General features: G+C 39.6%; 1 non-coding gene across 1 annotated transcript; it reads left to right on the plus strand.

Annotated features, from left to right (window-relative positions):
* The first annotated feature begins 8,471 nt into the window (after nt 1-8,471).
* On the plus strand, nt 8,472-8,579 carry LOC112804815 (small nucleolar RNA R71). The gene has a single exon (XR_003203435.1). It is a non-coding gene; the product is annotated as a small nucleolar RNA R71 (small nucleolar RNA).
* The last annotated feature ends 1,326 nt before the right edge of the window (nt 8,580-9,905 follow it).

Below are 9,905 nucleotides of genomic sequence, written 5' to 3' on the forward strand. Positions count from 1 at the left end.
AATGTGCCTAATTACAAAAGAACAAGAAGTACTTAGATTTCAAATTTTATCTTGAAATTACTTTAATTATCTTGATGTGGTGGCAATACTTTTTGTGTTCTGAATGAATGCTTGAACAATGCTTATTTTTTTATAGTGAAGTTTATGAATGTTAAAATTGTTGGCTCTTGAAAGAATGATGAACAAAGAGAAATGTTATTGATAATCTGAAAAATCATGAAATTGATTCTTGAAGCAAGAAAAAGGAGTGAAAAAGAAAAAAAAAGTAGCAAAAAAAATTGGCAAAAAAAAAGAGAAAAAAAAGCAAGCAGAAAAAGCCAATAGCCCTTTAAACCAAAAGGCAAGGGTAAAAAGGATCCAAGGCTTTGAGCATTAATGGATAGGAGGGCCCAAGGAAATAAAATCCAGGCCTAAGCGGCTAAATCAAGTTGTCCCTAATAATGTACTTGTGGCATGAAGGTCCAAGTGAAAAGCTTGAGACTGAGTGGTTAAAGTCATGATCCAAAGCAAAAAGAGTGTGCTTAAGAACCCTGGACACCTCTAATTGGGGACGTTAGCAAAGCTAAGTCACAATCTGAAAAGGTTCATCCAGTTTTGTGTCTGTGGTATTTATGTATCCGGTGGTAATACTGGAAAATAAAGTGCTTAGGGCCACGGCTAAGACTCATAAAGTAGCTGTGTTCAAGAATCAACATACCGAACTAGGAGAATCAATAACACTATCTAAAATTCTGAGTTCCTATAGATGCCAATCATTCTGAATTTCAAAGGTTAAAGTGAGATGCCAAAAATGTTCAGAAGCAAAAAGCTAATAGCCCCGCTCATCTAATTGGGACTAAGTTTCATTGATATTGTGAGGTTCATTGTATGTTCTCTTCTTTTTATCTTATTTGTTTTCAGTTTCCTTGGGACAAGCAATAATTTAAGTTTGATGTTGTGATGAGCGGATAATTTATACGCTTTTTGGCATTGTTTTTAGATAGTTTTATGTAGGATCTAGCTACTTTTTAGTATATTTTTATTAGTTTTTAAGCAAAATTCACATTTCAACACTTTACTATGAGTTTGTGTATTTTTCTTTGATTTCAGGTATTTTCTGGCTGAAATTGAAGGACCTGAGCAAAAATCTGATTCAGAGGCTGAAAAAGGACTGCTGATGCTGTTGGATTCTGACCTCCCTACACTCAAAATGGATTTTTTGGAGCTATAAAAACCCAAATGGCGCGCTCTCAACTGCTTTGGAAAGTAGACATCCAAGGCTTTCCATCAATATATAATACTCCATACTTTACTCTAATTTTGGCGTTAAACACCAGAAACAGGTTACAAGCTAGAGTTAAACGCCAAAAACAGGCTGCAAACTGGCGTTTAACTCCAAGAAAAGTCTCTACATATGAAAGCTTCAATGCTCAACCCAAGAACACACCAAGAGGGCCCGGAAGTGGATTTCTGCATCATTTACTTATTTCTATAACGCTAGTAACTAGTTTAGTATAAATAGAATTTTTTACTATTGTACTCACATCTTTGGATGGTCTTTTGGAACATCTTTGGATTATCCTTAGATCATCTTTGGAACGTTTTTCCTTAGACTTGGAGGCTGGCCACTCAGCCATGCCTAGACTATTATCACTTATGTTTTTCCAACGGTGGAGTTTCTACACCCCATAGATTAAGGTGTGGAGCTCTACTGTTCCTCGAGTATTAATGCAAAGTACTATTGTTCTTCTATTCAATTCAAACTTATTCTTATTCTAAGATATTCATTCGCACTTCAACTTGATGAATGTGATGATCCGTGACACTCATCACCTTTCTCACTTATGAACGCGTGCCTGACAAATACTTCTGTTCTACTTGCGAAAGCTAGAGTGTGTATCTTTTGGATTCCTGGTCCATGCGTTTGTTTGCCTCTCCTGACAACAGAGCCTTCAATTCCTTGAGATCAGAGTCTTCGTGGTATAAGCTAGAATCAATTGGCAGCATTCTTGAGATCCAGAAATTCTAAACCTTGTCTGTGGCATTCCGAGTAGGATCTGGGATGGGATGATTGTGACGAAATTCAAACTCATGACTGTTGGGCATAGTGACAGATGCAAAAGGATCAATGGATTCTATTCCAACACAAGTAAGAACCGACAGATGATTAGCCCTACGTAACCCATAGCTGGACCATTTTAACTAAGAGGACGGGAGGTAGCCATTGACAACGGTGATACCCGAACATACAGCTTGCCATGGAAGGGAGTATGAATGATTGAATGAAGACAGTAGGAAAGCAGAGTTTCAGAAGGAATAACGCATCTCCATACGCTTATCTGAAATTCCCATCAATGAATTACATAAGTATCTCTATCTTTATTTTATGTTTATTTATCTTTTAATTATCAAAACTTCATAACCATTTGAATCCGCCTGGCTGAGATTTACAAGATGACCAGAGCTTGCTTTAACCCGACAATCTCTGTGGGATCAACCCTTACTCACGTAAGGTTTATTACTTGGACGACCCAGTGCACTTGCTGGTTAGTTGTGCGAAGTTGTGAAAAAGAGTTGAGATTATAATTGTGCGTACCAAGTTGTTGGTGCCATTGAGATCACAATTTCGTGCACCAGTAACTTATAGACTTTTAAACTCTGATCTGATACTTTTAATGGTGCCTAACAATTTTTTTTTGTGTGCAAATGTTACTACCCCACTGGTGGATGAAATTGTGATCATCAACAATGGCTCCAAAGACTTGGTGCTCTCAAACATAAATCACACTTTGTCACAACTCCGCACAACTAACTGGTATGCGAAATTGTGATCAATACTTTTCACAAATCAAATAATCCCCAGTAATGAATCCAAAAAACTTGGTGTTCAATACCATGGCATAAACACAACTTCGCACAACTAACCAGCAAGTGTACTGGGTCGTCCAAGTAATAAACCTTACGCGAGTAAGGGTCGATCCCACAGAAATTGTTGGTATGAAGCAAGCTATGGTCACCTTGTAAATCTTAGTCAGGCAAACTCAAATGGGTATGGTGATATGCGAATAAAATATAAAGATAAAGATAGAGATACTTATGTAATTCATTGGTAGGAATTTCAGATAAGCGTATGAAGATGCTTGTCCCTTCCGTCTCTCTGCTTTCCTACTGTCTTCATCCAATTCTTCCTACTCCTTTCCATGGCAAGCTTAAGCAAGGGTTTCACCGTTGTCAGTGGCTACCTCCCATCCTCTCAGTGGAAATGTTCAACGCACCCTGTCACGGCACGGCTATCCATCTGTCAGTTCTCGATCAGGCCGGAATAGAATCCAGTGATTCTTTTGCGTCTGTCACTAACGCCCCGCCCTCAGGAGTTTGAAGCACATCACAGTCATTCAATCATTGAATCCTACTCAGAATACCACAGACAAGGTTAGACCTTCCGGATTCTCTTGAATGCCGCCATCAGTTCTAGCCTATACCACGAAGATTCCGGTTAAAGAATCCAAGAGATATTCACCCAGTCTAAGGTAGAACAGAGGTGGTTGTCAGTCACACGTTCATAGGTGAGAATGATGATGAGTGTCACGGATCATCACATTCATCAAGTTGAAGAACAAGTGATATCTTAGAACAAGAACAAGCGGAATTGAATAGAAGAACAATAGTAATTGCATTAATACTCGAGGTACAGCAGAGCTCCACACCTTAATCTATGGTGTGTAGAAACTCCACCGTTGAAAATACATAAGTGATAGTGTGATCATTGGTTTCGGCCCCAAAGAGGGAACCAGAAGAACCAAGATGAAAATACAATAGTATAATGTCCTACTTATAGAAAACTAGTAGCCTAGGGTGTACAGAGATGAGTAAATGACATAAAAATCCACTTCCGGGCCCACTTGGTGTGTGCTTGGGCTGCGCATTGAAGCATTTTCGTGTAGAGACTCCTCTTGGAGTTAAACGCCAGCTTTGGTGCCAGTTTGGGCGTTTAACTCCCATTTTGGTGCCAGTTTGGGCGTTTAACGCTGGGAATTCTGAGGGTGACTTTGAACGCCGGTTTGGGCCATCAAATCTTGGGCAAAGTATGGACTATCATATATTGCTGGAAAGCCCAGGATGTCTAATTTCCAACGCCGTTGAGAGCGCGCCAATTGGGCCTCTGTAGCTCCAGAAAATCCACTTCGAGTGCAGGGAGGTCAGAATCCAACAGCATCTGCAGTCCTTTTTAGTCTCTGAATCAGATTTTTGCTCAGGTCCCTCAATTTCAGCCAGAAAATACCTGAAATCACAGAAAAACACACAAACTCATAGTAAAGTCCAGAAAAGTGAATTTTAACTAAAAACTAATAAAAATATATTAAAAACTAACTAGATCATACTAAAAACATACTAAAAACAATGCCAAAAAGCGTACAAATTATCCGCTCATCACAACACCAAACTTAAATTGTTGCTTGTCCTCAAGCAACTGAAAATCAAATAAGATAAAAAGAAGAGAATATCCAATGAATTCCAAAAACATCTATGAAGATCAGTATCAATTAGATGAGCGGGGCTTTTAGCTTTTTGCCTCTGAACAGTTTTGGCATCTCACTCTATCCTTTGAAATTCAGAATGGTTGGCTTCTTTAGGAACTCAGAATCCAGATAGGGTTATTGATTCTCCTAGTTAAGTATGATGATTCTTGAACATAGCTACTTATTGAGTCTTGGCCGTGGCCCAAAGCACTCTGTCTTCCAGTATTACCACCGGATACATACATGCCACAGACACATAAGTGGGTGAACCTTTTCAGATTGTGACTCAGCTTTGCTAGAGTCCCCAATTAGAGGTGTCTAGGGTTCTTAAGCACACTCTTTTTGCCTTGGATCACAACTGTATCTCTTTCTTTTTCTTTCTTTTTTTTCAAATTTTTTTTCGAATTTTTTTTGTATTCACTGCTTTTTCTTGCTTCAAGAATCATTTTAGTGATTTTTCAGATCCTCAGTAACATGTCTCCTTTTTCATCATTCTTTCAAGAGCCAACATTCATGAACCACAAATTCAAAAGATATATGCACTGTTTAAGCATACATTCAGAAGATAAAAGTATTGCCACCACATCAAAATAATCAAACTGTTATAAAATTCAAAATTCATGCAATTCTTTTCTTTTTCAATTAAGAACATTTTTCATTCAAGAAAGGTGATGGATTCATAGGACATTCATAACTTTAAGGCATAGACACTAAGATACTAATGATCACAAGACACAAACATAGACAAACATAAGCACTAAACTTTCGAAAAACAGGAAAATAAAGAACAAGGAAATTAAGGAACGGGTCCACCTTAGTGATGGCGGCTCTTTCTTCCTCTTGAAGATCCTATGGAGTGCTTGAGCTCCTCAATGTCTCTTCCTTGTCTTTGTTGCTCCTCTCTCATGATTCTTTGATCTTCTCTAATTTCATGGAGGATGATGGAGTGCTCTTGATGCTCCACCCTTAGTTGTCCCATATTGGAACTCAATTCTCCTAGGGAGGTGTTTAGTTGCTCCCAATAGTTTTGTGGAGGAAAGTGCATCCCTTGAGGTATCTCAGGGATTTTATGAGGAGGAATTTCCTCATGCTTGCTCCATCCTTTTCTTAGTGATGGGCTTGAGGTCATGCCTTCTCAGTTGAACCGGCTTCCCTCTTGAGTTTCTCTTCCATTGAGCGCCCTCTTCACAAATGTTTATGAGGACTTGGTCCAACCTTTGATCAAAGTTGACCCTTTTTGAGTGAAAAAAGGACCTCGGGGATCACCTTCTTCAAGGTCACAACTTCATAGAAGTGGTCTTGATGCATCCTTGAGATGAATCTCTCCATCTCCCATGACTCGGAGGTGGAAGCTTTTGCCTTCGCTTTCCTCTTTCTAGAGGTTTCTCCGGCCTTGGATGCCATAAATGGTTATGGAAAAACAAAAAGCAATGCTTTTACCACACCAAACTTAAAAGGTTTGCTCGTCCTCGAGCAAAAGAAGAAAGAAGAGAGTAGAAGAAGAAGAAATGAAGAAGAAGGGAATGGCTTGGTGTTCGGCCAAAAAGGGAGAGTAGTGTTGTTTAGGTTGTGTGAAAATGAAGGAGTGAAGATGGGTTTATATAGGAGTGGGGGGAGGGTAGGGTTCGGTCATGTATGGGTGGGTTTGGGTGGGAAAGTGGTTTGAATTTGAATGGTGAGGTAGGTGGGGCTTTATGAAGGATGGATGTGAGTGGTGAAGAGAAAGATGGGATTTGATAGGTGAAGGGTTTTTGGGGAAGAGGTGTTGAGGTGATTGGTGAATGGGTGAAGAAGAGAGAGAGTGGTGGGGTAGGTGGGGATCCTGTGGGGTCCACAGATCCTGAGGTGTCAAGGAAAAGTCATCCCTGCACCAAATGGCATGCAAAAATGCGTTTTTAGCCATTTCTGGCGTTAAACGCCGGGCTGGTGCCCATTTCTGGCGTTTAACGCCAGCTTCTTGCCCTTTTCTGGCGTTTAACGCCAGTCTGGTGCCCCTTTCTGGCGTTAAACGCCCAGAATGGTGCCAGACTGGGCGTTAAACGCCCAACAGCTAGCCTTACTGGCGTTTAAACGCCAGTAAGTTCTTCCTCCAGGGTGTGCTGTTTTTCTTCCTATTTTTCATTCTGTTTTTGCTTTTTTCATTGATTTTGTGACTTCTCATGATCATCAACCTACAAAAAACATAAAATAACAAAGGAAAATAGTCAAAATATAACATTGGGTTGCCTCCCAACAAGCGCTTCTTTAATGTCAGTAGCTTGACAGTGGGCTCTCATGGAGCCTCAGAAATGCTCAGAGCCATGTTGGAACCTCCCAACACCAAACTTAGAGTTTGAATGTGGGGGTTCAACACCAAACTTAGAGTTTGGTTATGGCCTCCCAGCACCAAACTTAGAGTTTGACTGTGGGGGCTCTGTTTGGCTCTATTTTGAGAGAAGCTCTTCATGCTTCCTCTCCATGGTGACAGAGGGATATCCTTGAGCCTCAAACACAAAGGATTCTTCATTCACTTGAATGATCAATTCTCCTCTATCAACATCAATCACAGCCCTTGCTGTGGCTAGGAAGGGTCTGCCAAGGATGATGGATTCATCCATGCACTTCCCAGTCTCTAGGACTATGAAATCAGTAGGGATGTAATGGTCTTCAACTTTTACCAGAACATCCTCTACAAGTCCATAAGCTTGTTTTCTTGAGTTGTCTGCCATCTCTAGTGAGATTTTTGCAGCTTGTACCTCAAAGATCCCTAGCTTCTCCATTACAGAGAGAGGCATTGAGGTTTACACTTGACCCTAAGTCACACAAGGCCTTCTTGAAGGTCATGGTGCCTATGGTACAAGGTATTGAAAACTTTCCAGGATCCTGTCTCTTTTGAGGTAATTTCTGCCTAGACAAGTCATCCAGTTCTTTGGTGAGCAAAGGGGGTTCATCCTCCCAAGTCTCATTTCCAAATAACTTGTCATTTAGCTTCATTATTGCTCCAAGGTATTTAGCAACTTGCTCTTCAGTGACATACTCATCCTCTTCAGAGGAAGAATACTCATCAGAGCTCATGAATGGCAGAAGTAAGTCCAATGGAATCTCTATGGTCTCATTTTGAGCCTTAGATTCCCATGGTTCCTCATTGGGGAACTCATTGGAGGCTAGTGGACGTCCATTGAGGTCTTCCTCAGTGGCGTTCACTGCCTCTTCCTCCTCTCCAAATTCGGCCATGTTGATGGCTTTGCACTCTCCTTTTGGATTTTCTTCTGTATTGCTTGGGAGAGTACTAGGAGGGAGTTCAGTAATTTTCTTGCTCAGCTGACCCACTTGTGCCTCCAAATTTCTAATGGAGGACCTTGTTTCAGTCATGAAACTTTGAGTGGTTTTGATTAGATCAGGGACCATGGTTGCTAAGTCAGAGGTGTTCTGCTTAGAACTCTCTGTCTGTTGCTGAGAAGATGATGGAAAAGGCTTGCTATTGCTAAACCTGTTTCTTCCACCATTATTATTGTTGAAACCTTGTTGAGGTCTCTGTTGATCCTTCCATGAGAGATTTGGATGATTTCTCCATGAAGGATTATAGGTGTTTCCATAGGGTTCTCCCATGTAATTCACCTTTTCCATTGAAGGATTCTCAGGATCATAAGCTTCTTCCTCAGATGAAGCTTCCTTAGTACTGCTTGGTGCATTTTGCATTCCAGACAGATTTTGAGAAATCATATTGACTTGTTGGGTCAATATTTTGTTCTGAGCCAATATGGCATTCAGAGTGTCAATCTCAAGAACTCCTTTTTTCTGATTGGTCCCATTGTTCATAGAATTCCTTTCAGAAGTGTACATGAATTGGTTATTTGCAACCATTTCAATCAGCTCTTGAGCTTCTGTAGGCATCTTCTTCAGATGAAGAGATCCTCCAGCAGAGCTATCCAAAGACATTTTGGACAGTTCAGAGAGACCATCATAGAAAATACCTATGATGCTCCATTCAGAAAGCATATCAGAAGGACACTTTCTGATTAATTGTTTGTATCTTTCCCAAGCTTCATAGAGGGATTCTCCTTCCTTCTGTCTGAAGGTTTGGACTTCCACTCTAAGCTTACTCAATTTTTGAGGTGGAAAGAACTTTGCCAAGAAGGCATTGACTAGCTTTTCCCAAGAGTCCAGGCTTTCTTTAGGTTGAGAGTCCAACCATGTCCTAGCTCTGTCTCTTACAGCAAAAGGGAATAGCATCAGTCTGTAGACCTCAGGGTCAACCCCATTAGTCTTGACAGTGTCACAGATTTGCAAGAATTCAGCTAAAAAATGATGAGGATCTTCCAATGGAAGTCCATGGAACTTGCAATTCTGTTGCATTAGAGAAACTAATTGAGGCTTAAGCTCAAAGTTGTTTGCTCCAATGGCAGGGATAGAGATGCTTCTCCCATAAAAGTTGGGAGTAGGTGCAGTAAAGTCACCCAGCACCTTCCTTGCATTGTTGGCATTGTTGTTGTTTTCGGCTGCCATGGGTTCTTCTTCTTTGAATATTTCTGTTAGGTCCTCTACAGAGAGTTGTGCTTTGGCTTCTCTTAGCTTTCTCTTCAAGGTCCTTTCAGGTTCAGGATCAGCCTCAACAAGAATGCTTTTGTCCTTGCTCCTGCTCATAAGAAAGAGAAGGGAACAAGAAAATGTGGAATCCTCTATGTCACAGTATAGAGATTCCTTTAGGTGTCAGAGGAAAAGAAAAGTAGAAGACAGAAGTAGAAAATTCGAACTTATCAAAGAAGATAGAGTTCGAATTTTGCATTAAGGAATAGTGTTAGTCCATAAATAGAAGGATGTGAGAAGAAGGGAAGTAATTTTTGAAAATTAAGTAAAAGATTTTGAAAACATTTTTGAAAAACACTAATTGATTTTCGAAAATGATAGTGGAAAAGAAATCAAGTGCTTTTTGAAAAAGATTTTGAAATTAGAAATCAAAAAGATTTGATTGAAAACTATTTTGAAAAAAATGTGGTTAAGAAGATATGATTAGTTTTAAAAAAGATGTGATTGAGAAGATATGATTTGAAAAACATTTTAAAAAGATTTGATTTTGAAAATTAGAAACTTGGCTAACAAGAAAAGATATGATTCAAACATTAAACCTTTCTCAATAGAAAAGGCAACATACTTGAAATGTTGAATCAAATCATTGATTGATAGCAAGTATTTTTAAAAATAGAGAGAAATTGATCTTGAAAAAGATTTGATTGAAAAGATATGATTTGAAAAAGATTTGATTTTGAAAAAGTTTGAAAACTGAAAAAAAAATAAGCATTAAAAACAAAATCTTCCCTCTTGTGCCATCCTGGCGTTAAACGCCCAGAATGGTGCACATTCTGGCGTTTAACGCCAAAAACTATACCCTTTTGGGCGTTAAACGCCCAACCAGGTACCCTGGCTGGC

The sequence above is a fragment of the Arachis hypogaea genome, chromosome 5, assembly GCF_003086295.3.
Source record: "Arachis hypogaea cultivar Tifrunner chromosome 5, arahy.Tifrunner.gnm2.J5K5, whole genome shotgun sequence".
Lineage (NCBI taxonomy): Eukaryota > Viridiplantae > Streptophyta > Magnoliopsida > Fabales > Fabaceae > Arachis > Arachis hypogaea.